Source organism: Alligator sinensis, unplaced genomic scaffold (genome assembly GCF_000455745.1).
Source record: "Alligator sinensis unplaced genomic scaffold, ASM45574v1 scaffold696_3, whole genome shotgun sequence".
NCBI classification, from domain to species: Eukaryota; Metazoa; Chordata; order Crocodylia; family Alligatoridae; genus Alligator; species Alligator sinensis.
This window is the reverse complement of record NW_005842505.1, coordinates 313,342-326,021: the sequence shown is the minus strand read 5'-3', so window position 1 is coordinate 326,021 and position 12,680 is coordinate 313,342. Positions and strand designations below refer to the sequence as shown.

The window sequence follows — 12,680 nt, the reverse complement described above, 5'->3', positions numbered from 1 at the left end:
GAACCGTGCCAAAAACAATGCCATTACACATTAGCATTAAAGGATAGGAACTTATCAAGAGAAGCAAGTAGAGTAAAATGTTCTCTGTGAACATCAGATTATGCAGAATTGGTCTGAAATTTAGGTTTTATTACTTGCCCTCAATTTGTTGGGATTGTTGGGACTCACAGATTTATTGAATATGTCTGGGCTGTTTTATGGTGCTGCAGATCCAGTGATGTACCTACTACACCACTGGAGATCCTGAGCAGCACTAGGCTCTTATTCCCTGTGGACCAGATGCTAGAGGGGGAAATGACACTTTGTTACTGTTGGACCCAAGCTATTTCAACCTGAAGTCAGTTGCAACTGAATTTCATTTGAAATACAAGGGACCAAAAGAAAGCTTCATGGGCAAAGACCCCTAAGCTTAGTGCAGCTATGGGCACTTCTGGACTCCAAGTCTGCAATAGCAAGTTACCAGTCTCCTGATTAAGGCTGAATGACCTATTTCCTTTAAAAGCAGAATGAACCTATTGTACTCCTAGGGACAAACAAATAATTTCAAATGAAACAGGTGGAGATTTAAACCTGTGCCCCAAACTGAGCTCTTTGTGCAGCTTTAAAATAGTTTGGATAAACTTTCTGCCATCACAAGTGGGGCTGTCCAGGAGAGATGGCACTGAGCCAGAACCAGAGAGAGCTGAGTTGTTTTTTCTAGGTTCTGACCCTGCTCTGATAGCGCCCTTTGTTAAGTCACATAATTTCTCTACATCTGTTTTTTCTTCCGTAAACTGGGTCTCATGGTGGTTATTCATTCACCTTTGTTTTGAGATCTCTGATTGAGAAATGCTGTAGAAACCCTGTGTTTGGCTGTTATGCCATCTTGTTCATTTCCTTGTGGCCTTTCCATATCCAAAGGGTGCATTTTTTTCCATGAGAGCTTGTTCTAATAAGAGTTCTACCATAATCAAGAGTAGAAAGTATCCACAATCTTACAAGCAAGCAAGTTTCCTGAGTAATTTTAGCCTAGTTTTTTAGACTGAGGCAGTTAAGTTACAGGAAGGTCTGGATCTATTTCTGAAGCTTGTAACAACCGCCCACTGCAATTTGTAACTTTACAAACTTGTGCTTTCATTGTTTGGACTTCTTTTAACACAGTTGAAAATAATTCTATTTTCACCTACCTCACTACTACCCAAGCAACACCTTTGAATGTATCTCCTATGAATTTTATTGTATAGTTTGGTTAAACAGTAAGAACTACTTACTACTACTTAGCTGTGCTGCCGCTGCCGCCAGGGCTGCTGAGGGGGCGGGGGCCGGGGCCAGGGCAGGCTGCACTGCCGTTGCTGCAGGGGCTGGGACCATGGAGGGCTGGGCTGCGTAGCCTCCCCGCTGGGCCCAGGCAGGCTGGGCTGTGCCACTGCTGCTGAGGCAGGCCGGGCTGCGCCGCCTCCCCGTGTATACGCCGCCGTGGGAAATACACGGGTGCAGCGTATACATGGATTTATTTACAAAAATACAATTTCCCACGGGTTATACATGGGTGCGGCTTATACCCGTGGGCAGGGTATATGCGTGAAAATACGGTACTTTTTGGTTGTCCCAAACAGAATAGCTCTTTCTAGAGTTTGATCTTAAAACCTGATTTGGCTTTTGTTTATCATTCTAGTTATACCTCTGCAGTTCAGACACAGGAGAACTTTCCTTAATATTGGCTTTGTTTCTAGGGTCTTTGAGTCTGAGGTTTCCCTCAGATGTAGGGCACTAAAGGGAGTCAGATCCACAAAGACTCCCAGACCAACTTCTCTGTGAAACCAAAGAGACTGTAGTTATATTAGTTCTCAAAAGTCGTATCAGTTGACTTTGCCTGTCTTCATAATCTCTAGAAGTGAGAGAAACCCTGCAATTTGGGAGAGGAATAACTTTTCTGGGTATGGAACAAATCATGTACGTTATGTTTCCTGTGTACAGGGCAAAATCTTTTATTCACTTAGGACCAGATTTTCAAGTGTTCCACAACTGCTGGTAGGAAGAGGCTATCAAACAACCATAGTTTCATTAAGAGCCATATTTCCCAAACTGCTCAGCACCCAGCTGCGCCACTGTGACATTTAAGGCAATGTTTTAAGGGCTTGGGAAAGGATGCACTCCGACGTTACTGCATAGTAGCACCAATTACAGGACATTAAGTTATGGCACATTAATGCATGTGTGGACATGCCCACTGACTTGATAAAGTGAGCTTCAGCTCATGAAAGCTTGTGCTACATATGCAGGGGTACAATGGTGAACCCTCCTTTTGGTTCCTGTCTCACCCAAATTTTAAAACCAACTGCCTGGGAGAGCAACTGCCTTTCTATTCAGGCAGTCCTGTGAGAGTCAATTGACTCATGACTCATTATCACCTCCCTGGGTGTTTATAGAGTGCTCTGGGAGGTGGGGGAAGGGGCACTTTAATTAATCTGAAAGATGTGCTAATTAAAAGCATCCAGAGCATCACATGTATCAGCGTTCCTGCATTGAAAAATGGTGACGGGGTGCTTTGAACTAAAGCTCATCAAACACAACAGAATTCCAGAGCATTGGAGCAGCCTCGCTGCATGGGTATAGGAGCCCCCTGATTCCTGTTTCTTTTTCTCCACTCCACCGGTCTTAACAACCCTTTATCCTTTTTGATGGTTTTGTGGTTTTACTACTCCAAATATCCTTTCTTCTACAATGTTGCTGTCTGTTTGCCATTCCTGGTAATGTGTCTCTTTTATTTCACAGCCATGCAGACTGTTTTTAGCTCTAGCTAAAAGCCTTAACTCAAGTGTAGAAGTGACTGACAGCAAAATACTGGAGACACTGTCAAGACACTCAAAGCTAGATTTTGTTTTGTGAATCTGGATGAGATTTATATTTAACTATAATGACTACAGAACTAGTGATATCTTTTGACTTTTTTGCCTAGTTTATTGTGTTTTTTAAAACTTTATATATACTCTAGCAAATGAGTATACATTCCAACAGCTATATTTGTTTTCTGTTGTGATCTTAGACTGGATAATATAGTGCTAGCCCCCTACCACATTAGTAAAGTTTTTAATTTCTCTTTAAAAGGAGAAAAATTTGCGTGGTTATATGTGACGATGTGCCACACCATGTACACCCCCTTTTCAAAATCCTAGATTCACCCATGTACATCTCTCTCACTCCCTCTCTCCTTACTTTGGTTAATCTATAGGTGGAAGTCTACCACACCTTCTATTTTTCTTCAGACTAACACAGCTAACTGCATCTCTCTAACTACTACTGTCGCTCCCTCATTTCTTTCTTTCCAAGTTGGTCAAGCATTGTCCTTAGGTAGGCTAGACCAGAAGTTCTTAATTTTTTTCCATCATTTATCTTCCTGTGTCATACAAGGACAACTCCCTGAAGTCCCAAAATGCACCCCTTTCCAGTCAGAATCCCCGACGTACTTAGCAGTATAATGATCATGGCTGACTGGTACCTGTCCACAATATCCACAGTGTGTCTAGTTTCCATTCCCTACGCTTCATTCATTTTAGGTCGGGGGATAACAGATCAAGGCTGATATGGGTGCAAAAGGTAGACAGACCTTCAATTAAAAGTATTTTAATTGAAGTGATTGATTTTCTTTTACATAGTGCCAGAAATAAAGATGACCCTTTATAAAAACCTTGATAGAATAAGACACATCGTTTGCCTTCAGCAGCTCACAGTCTTAGTGAGACAAGATAAATAAAGACACAGCAAAGCCTGAGGCCAACAGTTCAGTAAAGGTGGTTGTGGATTTTTTTTTTTTTTTTTTTTTTTTTTTTTGAAGGGAAGCAAGGGAGTGATCATTTCTGAAAGAAATGGTTTTGTGGGAGGATTTGCAGGAGAGGGCACCTTGTAATGTAGAATCAGACCGCCGTGTGAGTCAACCTGGCCATATCACAGGACTGGCAGAGGAGCTGGCTTGAAATTTTTTAAAGTCTTTTGATGCATAGTAAAAAAACAGACACCAAATAAAAGGAACAGGCTCCCAGCACAGCATATTTCTGTAAGACTGGTGAATGGGATGCTTAATTGATGTTTCCGGTAGTTAAAGCAAAAGGGTCTGATTCAGACTTTGGGGATTTCATTTCTGGTTCTACTACTGACTTGCCTTGTTGTCAAATTTGGGTGCAAAAATCAATACTTAAGTAATTATATAAGTGTCCCAGTTTGCAAAGGGTTGAGTACCTGCAGCTCCCATTTCAGATGCAGTTTTGAAAATCAGACCACTAACTCTTAACTTCTCTGTCTTGGAGTTCTGAAAGCTCAACTCTAAATGTGGCTGAATTAAGCATGGCTCCCTTTTGGAAGGATGGAGAAAACATGACATTACCTGCAGCCATTATACCCATTAAAACCCCTCTCTGAGATAATGCTGCTATCCACAGTTCTCAGGGAAGGCAGTGCAGTTCCCAGGTCAACTTCTGCTTCTGAAATACTGCAGTGACCTCACAAAGGAGATGAAGAGCAGGCCCTTCATCATCAAAAATTGATTCAGTGAGACTGACCAAACTCACAGGAGTGCTGTGAGGTCTCATTATTGGGAAAATGGTTTGAGATCCTTGAGCAAAAGGTTTCTAAAAGCATAAAATAGTATACAGGGGTCTGCAGTGAATAAGACACTCCTGTGCTATAAAACAATGTCAACTAAAAAATGGCCTTAAAAATGTCTTGCTCATTAGTTAGGACTGGCTAGACCGATGATGTAAATCATAATATTATGGACTGGAGAGACATGCGGTACCTTTAAGTGATCATATAACATGAATAATTTCCACAGTTACTCTTAATTAAGCTTTTTATGATTCCACTGTACATTATAGCCTTAACTGCTCCTCCATATGGATCAGCATCTATATGCAGTCTCAGCCTGTTTTAAGACAATGAAAATTCATATGTTGAAACTATAGTCATTCCCTCTTACCCTTGCCCTTTCAGGGTCCCCATACTGGTGTAAGCACAGCACTGACTGCTCAGTATGGGTCTTCCAAATTTTAGGCAGCCATATCATGGTCACAGAGAGGACAAAAATTGAGAAGTGTCAGACATTTGAGCAGGGGGACAGTTGATCCTATATTGTATTGATAGTGAGATATTAATATGACTTTAAAGTCAGTTAAATGTCTTACCTGTCAAAGACTGAGGGGAAAGAGAGACTTTCTACTTACTTCACCACCTATTTCTGGAGCAGAGAGGAGGTGGCATTCAGTCATGCTTCGCCTACCATACAACCTTGCTAGGCTTTCAGCTTTCACTTCTTATTAGAGAAACCAGTTTCAATCATTAATAAAAGGTGACATTTAAAAACTGGCACAGGCAAAGAAGCTAATGGAAATTAGAGTTATACAAACATTCTTTTTTTATATACAGGCCAGCTTTCACTAGTCATGGGTGAACACCAAAAGTCTGGGTGGTTTGCCATTAGAGCAGCAACTTCAGCATTTAGTTAACTGAACCTTCTGCAAACTGCTTGCACCTCTGACTGTGAGATATGAGACACATTTCTTAAAACAGACTCTTGTGAGATTTCTGACACTTGTTTGCAGTTCTATCTGTGTATACCAGAACCTCTCACAGCATACTGATTACCATTAAAAAGTCAGCATTTACCAGTAGTTACCATACATGTGTCTGATTAATCACAGCATTTGCCCCCTTTTCTTGCATTGGAAATAGCTGCCATCCCCCAGTGCTAGACCTAATTGAAAAACAATGGGAAGGTTCTTCAAATATTTCTGTGACAATTTACCCACTTTCATTAAAATTTTAACTAAAATTTGGTAACTGAATAAATGCTGACTTATTACTGGTGAGCCCTGGATTTTGGCACTCCTGTTCAAGCTGGAACCTAGAAGAAATAAAATAGAAAGTCAGACTTTGTCAAAGAATGCTGTTATTGTGTTTTGTTATGCAAATTTCTTTCAGCTGTTCAGATTTGCCTTGGTTTACTCTCAGGCTACCTAGAGATGCTTGTTACACCTCAATACCCATGGCTCAAGTCTTCATATATCAAGCCTTTTGTCTCAAAAACTTTACGTAGCCCTCTAGAGATGTCCTTTTGTGGTCAGAATTCCTTCTCCCCTCCCCCCCCCCAAAATTCAGTGATACCTGCAAGCGTATTTAATGCTTTGTGCAGTATAAAAACATCAAGCTGCTCCTCAGACACTCAAATGTGAATGGCTACACACCATGCAAAAAATCAACCATGCAAGTCTTTTGTGGTTGCTGGTTTATTAGCTACATAATAATATAAGCCTTTGAAGCTGACACTAGAAAGTAGAGGTGTGCAAAGTGGGCTGTATTTGATTCAGATTTGGATTTGGCCTGAATCAGGGACAGTGATTCAATTCATTGATTTGGATCACTGTCCCTGATTCAATTTGTCCAAATCTGAATCTGCAGATTTGATGCTGACTCGGAGAATCAACATTCAGACACAGACACAGCTTTAAATGTTTTTTTTACATACCTCTAGGTAGCAGGTGGCCTGTGAATGCTGCGATGCTGGGGCACATGGAGTGTCCCACAGAAGCGTGGGGCGCTCTCCAGCGTGCTCGGCAGCAGACCCGCAGCATCTGTGTCCAAATCGCTGAACCTTTCTGAATCTCTCTGAGTAGATTCGGAGGGTTCCGAATTGATTCGGAGAGATTAAAGGGTCCTCTGATTTGGTTCAGATTCAGAGATTCAGCCATTGAATTGGGCCGAATCTCCACCGAATCGAATCAGGGACCAAAGCTTCACACAGCCCTACTAGAAAGTAAACCCTGCATTGAGAGAAATCGCTTCCATGCAGTGCAACAGATACACCAGGAACAATTACAATGATAAATACACCAGGAACAATTACAGACAAATACTGTATCATTTAATGATAACTTTTCTATAGGTTTCTGAACCAAGTTGTAGAATCTAATGGAGCCTCTATGCCTTATTATGGAGAATTATATGATTTCAAAAATTCATCATCATTGTTTCTGCAAAATCAAATTGACTTCTTCCCATAGAAATCTATGAAGGGACAGGGTAACAGAGTATTTAATCCTTTTGGCAGTCTTGACTTCTTTTGGTTGGTGAGATTGATGGGGACCTGCTGAGTAAGAACTGGTTAAAGGCACTAGTTACATTGGTGTGGAGCACACACTTTTTTTCTGGAGTCTCCATAAACCTTACAAAAATGAACTGAAACAGTGTTCTCTGTTACATTTTTGTAAAATGGGTACTGAACCACTGACTTCATCAGGGTTGATCCAGCTTTGTAGTAGTGTAATCACAAGCCAAATCTGGCTCCACATGCAAAAGGCCTTTTCCATAATGCTTGCTAAAATATCGTTGTGGACAGCATGATTTTTCTGAATGTGTAGACAGGAATATACGTGACAAGACCAGTGATCTAGCAAGTCAGTTAACTCTTCTTGATTGGTAGCCAGTACCAGAGGGGTAAAAACCCTTCTATTGCCTGATAGTCGGCAATTACAAAATAACTTGCCCTAATGGGAATTTTCTTCCTGACTCCATTTGTTCATGGTTGACTCATTTCTTGAAGCTTAAGAGTTTATATTCCTACTTTAAAAGGAGCATTTTAACTAGTGTAACTCTGTATATTCTCATTACCCATATAAAAATATAATCTTCTTCGCCTTGGTGATACCATGAGTTCCAAAGATGGTAAATCTGTTATCTTTTTCATTTTATTGGCTCATTTAACCCATATATTCCTGATAACTAGAACATATAAAAGAGCAGGCAAGTTAAGTTACTGTCTTGCCTAAGTGGTCACAGGGCACGTCTACACATGCACATTTACTGCACAGTAGCCAAAATTAGTGCACAGTATGGGCACGTGTCTACACATGCATGCCCATACTGCAAACTAAATATGGCAATTTATGCCTGCTTGAGCATAAATTTGATACCTGTATCATGCAAGTATAAAATTTATACCTGATTAGTTATTGCAAAGTAATGCATGTGTAGACGTCTTACTGTGAAGTAACACTGTGTGTGGACTGACTCGAGACTAAAGTTAGTCCCAAGTCAGTCCACACACAGCGTTAATGCACCTTGACACCTGCATGTGTAGACACTAGTCTATTCCTGCTTACTGCACGGTAAATTTAAGCTACTGTAAATGCACGTGTCAACATGCCCACACTGTTTGTTATGTTTTGTGATGTGGCTACTGCTCAAGATGCTTTTTTGGACCACATTTTCCTTTCTCAATGTCTTGTTGGATATTTTCAGCTCTCTTGTCTTCCCCAATTCACTATAAGTTTTCCAACATGTACCAGAAGTTTTTGGAAGAATATTTTACAAATATTTGCCCTAATTTAGGGGCAGATTTTGGTTAAAAAAAAAAGACAAAAGAGGACCCCCTCACAATATATTATAGAAAAAAAGGCAGTTTAAAGTAAATTGGGGTTTTGAAAGCTGTCAAAGAAGGCAATAAATCAACAGATCATTACCTAATGCAAGCCACCACTACAGATTATTAATTTGGGTTATTATTAATTTTTCTTACATTATCATTTTTCTTCCTTTTATGTATATTCTATAGCCATGTTGGTCATTAGAGACCATCAGTTGTTACTCAGGCAGAACTTCATTGGGAGCTTTGTTGAAATAAGCTCCTCATGAATTTGTGCACTTACATTTGCATTGTGTATTTTTGCTTTTGGGGGTTGATATTTTTTAAATCCTTAGTTTTCAGTTATTTCAATGAGTGTAAGGAGTATGATGGATGAAAACCAGTCAAGCAGGGCAGGTGGATGTTCATGGTTCTGTTGCTTCCAGCCTGGGTATATTTTTGGAAAATGATCAATGTTTGTCCTTTGGAGACAGGTAGCATGACTGAAAGCACCTTTATTTAAACAGTGTATTGCAGTAGCAAAATGATGTTGAGAGATTTCTGGTATAGGAAGTTAGAGGTTCTTGTTTTGAGATATTCAAAAAATGAAAAGTCTCCCATATGTTGGGTGCTCGTATTTTGCCAGCCATCATATTCCTATTATTAATATTATCATTGTTATTATTATGTTTTAGGCCTTGGGGTACGTATATGGAATAGGCACACCATAGTGTTAGGCAGTATGCATGATGAAAAGACAGTTCCTTTCCCATTAATATAAGTGCTAGATTCTGGAAAGGAACCATTGTTGGTGCAGAAATTCACCCAGGTGAATTTGCAAGATCTAACCTCACTAGATACTAATGGAGGGCCTGGCTCTGTTTTCCATGCAATCAGTGAGAGTTTACCTTAGTTGTCAATGGTAACAGGATTTAGCCTGTTTTGATAATGGTTTTGATAAAACTTTGATCACAAAGACAAAATTTACATTCTAAAAAGCCCTTGACATTATGTCCATTTAATTTCCTGCTAAATGGAAATGATGTTAACATTTTTCTTTAATTTTATTTTTCATCCAGCTATTTTCATTTGAGTGTAAACTTTTGCCTATGATTGAGAATGTTGTACCAATATTAAATCTATAGCCTTCATAAACACATCTATATCACATTCAGGTCTTTTTCCAGACCTGAATGTGCCACACCTTTTCTATATTTAATTCATACCTTGGATAACTTTTCAAGCAACCATCTATTCAGTGAGGGTATACAACCTATCTGGAAAATTCTGAAAAGGGAATTTGAAATAAACTCAAATAGAAATTTAGAGCATGTCTACATGTGCGTTTTAATACGCAGTAGCCTATTTTACTGTGCAGTAGAGCGTCAAGTCAAAACTGTGCTAATACACTAATGCACAGTAAAATTAGGCTACTGCACATTAAGCATCACTGAAAAAGGGTTTCAGGCTCCCTGCTGGGTCCTGTGCTGCTCCTTGGCTTTATGTTAATTCCCTAACTGATCCCTGGCTCAGCGTAGGACCCTGCAGGGAGCCTGAAACCAGGGAGGGAGTCAGCATAGAGCCAAGGAGCAGCAGGACCCAGCAGTGCCTATAGGTACTGCATTATTACTTAATACTCTATTCTAAGACACAGCTTTGTTTCCCTCATGCTGACTGGGGGAGGGATGTGGGGTGGGGGGGGGGGGGGGGGGGTCATCTTGGAATTGAGTAAATATGATAATTCCACAATTTTCTATGAATCTATTCTAGTTTTACACCAGGATTTAGCTATTGTCCTTCAGAAAATGCTCTTAAAACTAGATCTTGAAGATACTTCTACCTAGATAGGACATTATCATATGAGTAGTCCCTGTGGGTTCATGGGATTCAATTGAATCATGTATATAAATCATGTTCTCAGCCTGAGTTCCATTCTTTACCTCCTACCATTGCAAGGGGAGTTGATCATTTGGATATTCCTAGATGTCTTTTTTTTAAGATTTAACTGTATGTGGATGCTAATTGAATTAAGACATTAATATATAGTCTAATGGAACAAGGACATGGGTGATTAATCCTGAGAAATAAATCACATTTGAGTCGCATAGAAGCACTGTTGCGGGGAGAGGGAGGGGAGGGAAAACCTTTGACAGGACCTTTGACAAGAAAGTTTGTTTTTCCCCCCCAACGGCCCTGTCAACTCTTTCTGTCAACAGTAAAAAGAAGAAAACAAATAAATTGGAGGTCATGGACAGTCATAGGACCAGTATATAAATACTCATGACACAGAAAGGAGTAAATAACACTGATGCTTTCTTTGCAAATGGTCTCAGGCAATACTTCCTATCCATATCTTACTGAAATGACATGAATAAAACTTTATGGGTAAATCTGTTATTGATTGCTCAGAATCTTTGAGAGATACCACTAACTGTGGATTTGAAAATGCTCCTCTCTTAAAGGGACATTGTCAAGTAGGTTATGTCCAAAATACAAACATAAAGGAAAACATGTTGTCCCTGTATTTTTCTCTTTCAATAGAAGGAATGCTTTCCATCAGTGCATGCTTTAAAATTATTGATGTTTTGGGGTTTTTTTTACTTCAGACAACCCTCTGCACTGCAAAAGCTCAAACACAATCCATAGTGTGTTAAAACCTGATTGTGAAACTGACTGTCTAGAAATTCAGATCCTTAGCTAGTGGAAGCTCCACTGATTTTGGTGGAGTTATGCCAAGATGTGGCCCTGAGAAAGCCTCACCTAACAATCTAGGCACAGTGGGGAAGCAGAGAGATTACCCCCAGAAGCAAACAATAAAAATAAATTAGGGTCCAACTCCATTCCCATTGTAATTAATGGGAGTTTTACGATTACATTTTAGCAGGAGGAGGAATAGTCTTTTGATGCTTAATATCCATCCATTTGAATAATCAAGATGCCGTCAGTAAAGTGTGTTAGGAATACCATGTAACACATCTACTCCTCGCTTAACATTGTAGTTATGTTCTTGAAAAATGCGACTTTAAGTAAAACGATGTTAAGCGAATCCAATTACGTTACAGTAGTTACCTACTAGCAGGCAGCGGCCAAACAATGTTATAATCAAACTTTGTGTGACTTTAAAGGAGTATGTTCTCTAATAGATCAGCAACGTAATAATGAAACAACGTTAACCAGGACAACGTTAAGTGAGGAGTACCTGTACTTAATTGTTTTAGCGTATTTAGAAACATATTAATTAGTCTCATTTAACCGTAAAGTCCTCACCCAGGTTAATCAGATGCCACCAATATGTTTTTAGAGCTGTAAAACACTGTGGTTTGAAATTGTTAGTAACCGCAGCACTCACCAGGCGGTTTACCAGTTGAACCGGGAGGCGGGTGGATGACCAACCCGCCTTATGGACAGGCCGGGGATGAAAGGGACACTGACTCAGTTGGAAGATAGTAAAATTGAACTTAACGTTTACTTACAGTAAGATTTCAACAGTGGTTACACAACAAAACGACAGTGGTGAAGCAGTAGTTAAAGATGACAGGTAGGAGATAGCAATTGCTTTTTCCGATGTACGTGCGGATGGAGAGCTCACTGTTCGGTGAAATAATAGCCAGGGTGTAACTATTCGTATGCGTATGACTATTTGTATGGCTATTCGTCCATGGGGACACAGATTCCTGGACAGGGTGATCAGTCCTATCCGAGGGCTTGTGTGGAACCCGGGACCCTGCGCTTTAGCGCGCTGTCCCTTTTATAAACTCTTCAGCCAATCAGAGGAGGCTGCTGATTTACAGTTAAGAGAGTGTGTCTGCTGGCCAGGCAGGCACGCTTCTCCCGCAGCTCCTGATTTGTTAAGGCTGTCTGATCACGAGCTGGTCAGCCTCATGATCATGAGCTCTTCACACGCTGAACATGACCTGCTCTCGTGTTCTGCATTGGTCTGGCATGTGGGCTGAGCATTTGGTCACCTTTTCTACTCAGACATGGCCCCTTGACCAAATGCCAGATCAAATGCCTTCAAGTTCTACTTCTCCTTCATCTACATTAGACAGTTGGGTATATACGAAGGTCGACAGCGTCATTACTCGACGTTTAACTGTGTTCAAAATACAACAACCAATACAAACACACAGTAAAATGCCTAATAAGGGTATTAACAGGGTTAACAGCGGATTTCTATCAGCTGCAACACAGAGTTTCGCTGCAGAGGATCATCGAGGTCGCTTGTCTCTGTAGTCGCCTTTCTCTGTAGTCGCCTTGGTTGTTAACACGAGCAGACTGATGATGAAGAGGTCGCCTCGTGACATGTTGT

At 40.4% G+C, this 12,680-nt stretch overlaps 1 protein-coding gene across 3 annotated transcripts in view; it reads left to right on the top strand.

The window, feature by feature from the left end:
- Window positions 1–12,680, top strand: part of SSPN (sarcospan) — a 53,956-nt gene that overhangs the window by 13,934 nt on the left and 27,342 nt on the right. The window contains exon 1 of one of the 3 annotated variants that reach the window (XM_006031446.3): window positions 2,559–2,589. The exons of the other annotated variants lie outside the window; for them this stretch is intronic. The gene's annotated coding sequence lies outside the window, so the exon portion shown is untranslated. Of the gene's footprint in view, window positions 1–2,558; window positions 2,590–12,680 lie in introns of those variants that run through there. 3 annotated transcript variants of the gene reach the window in all.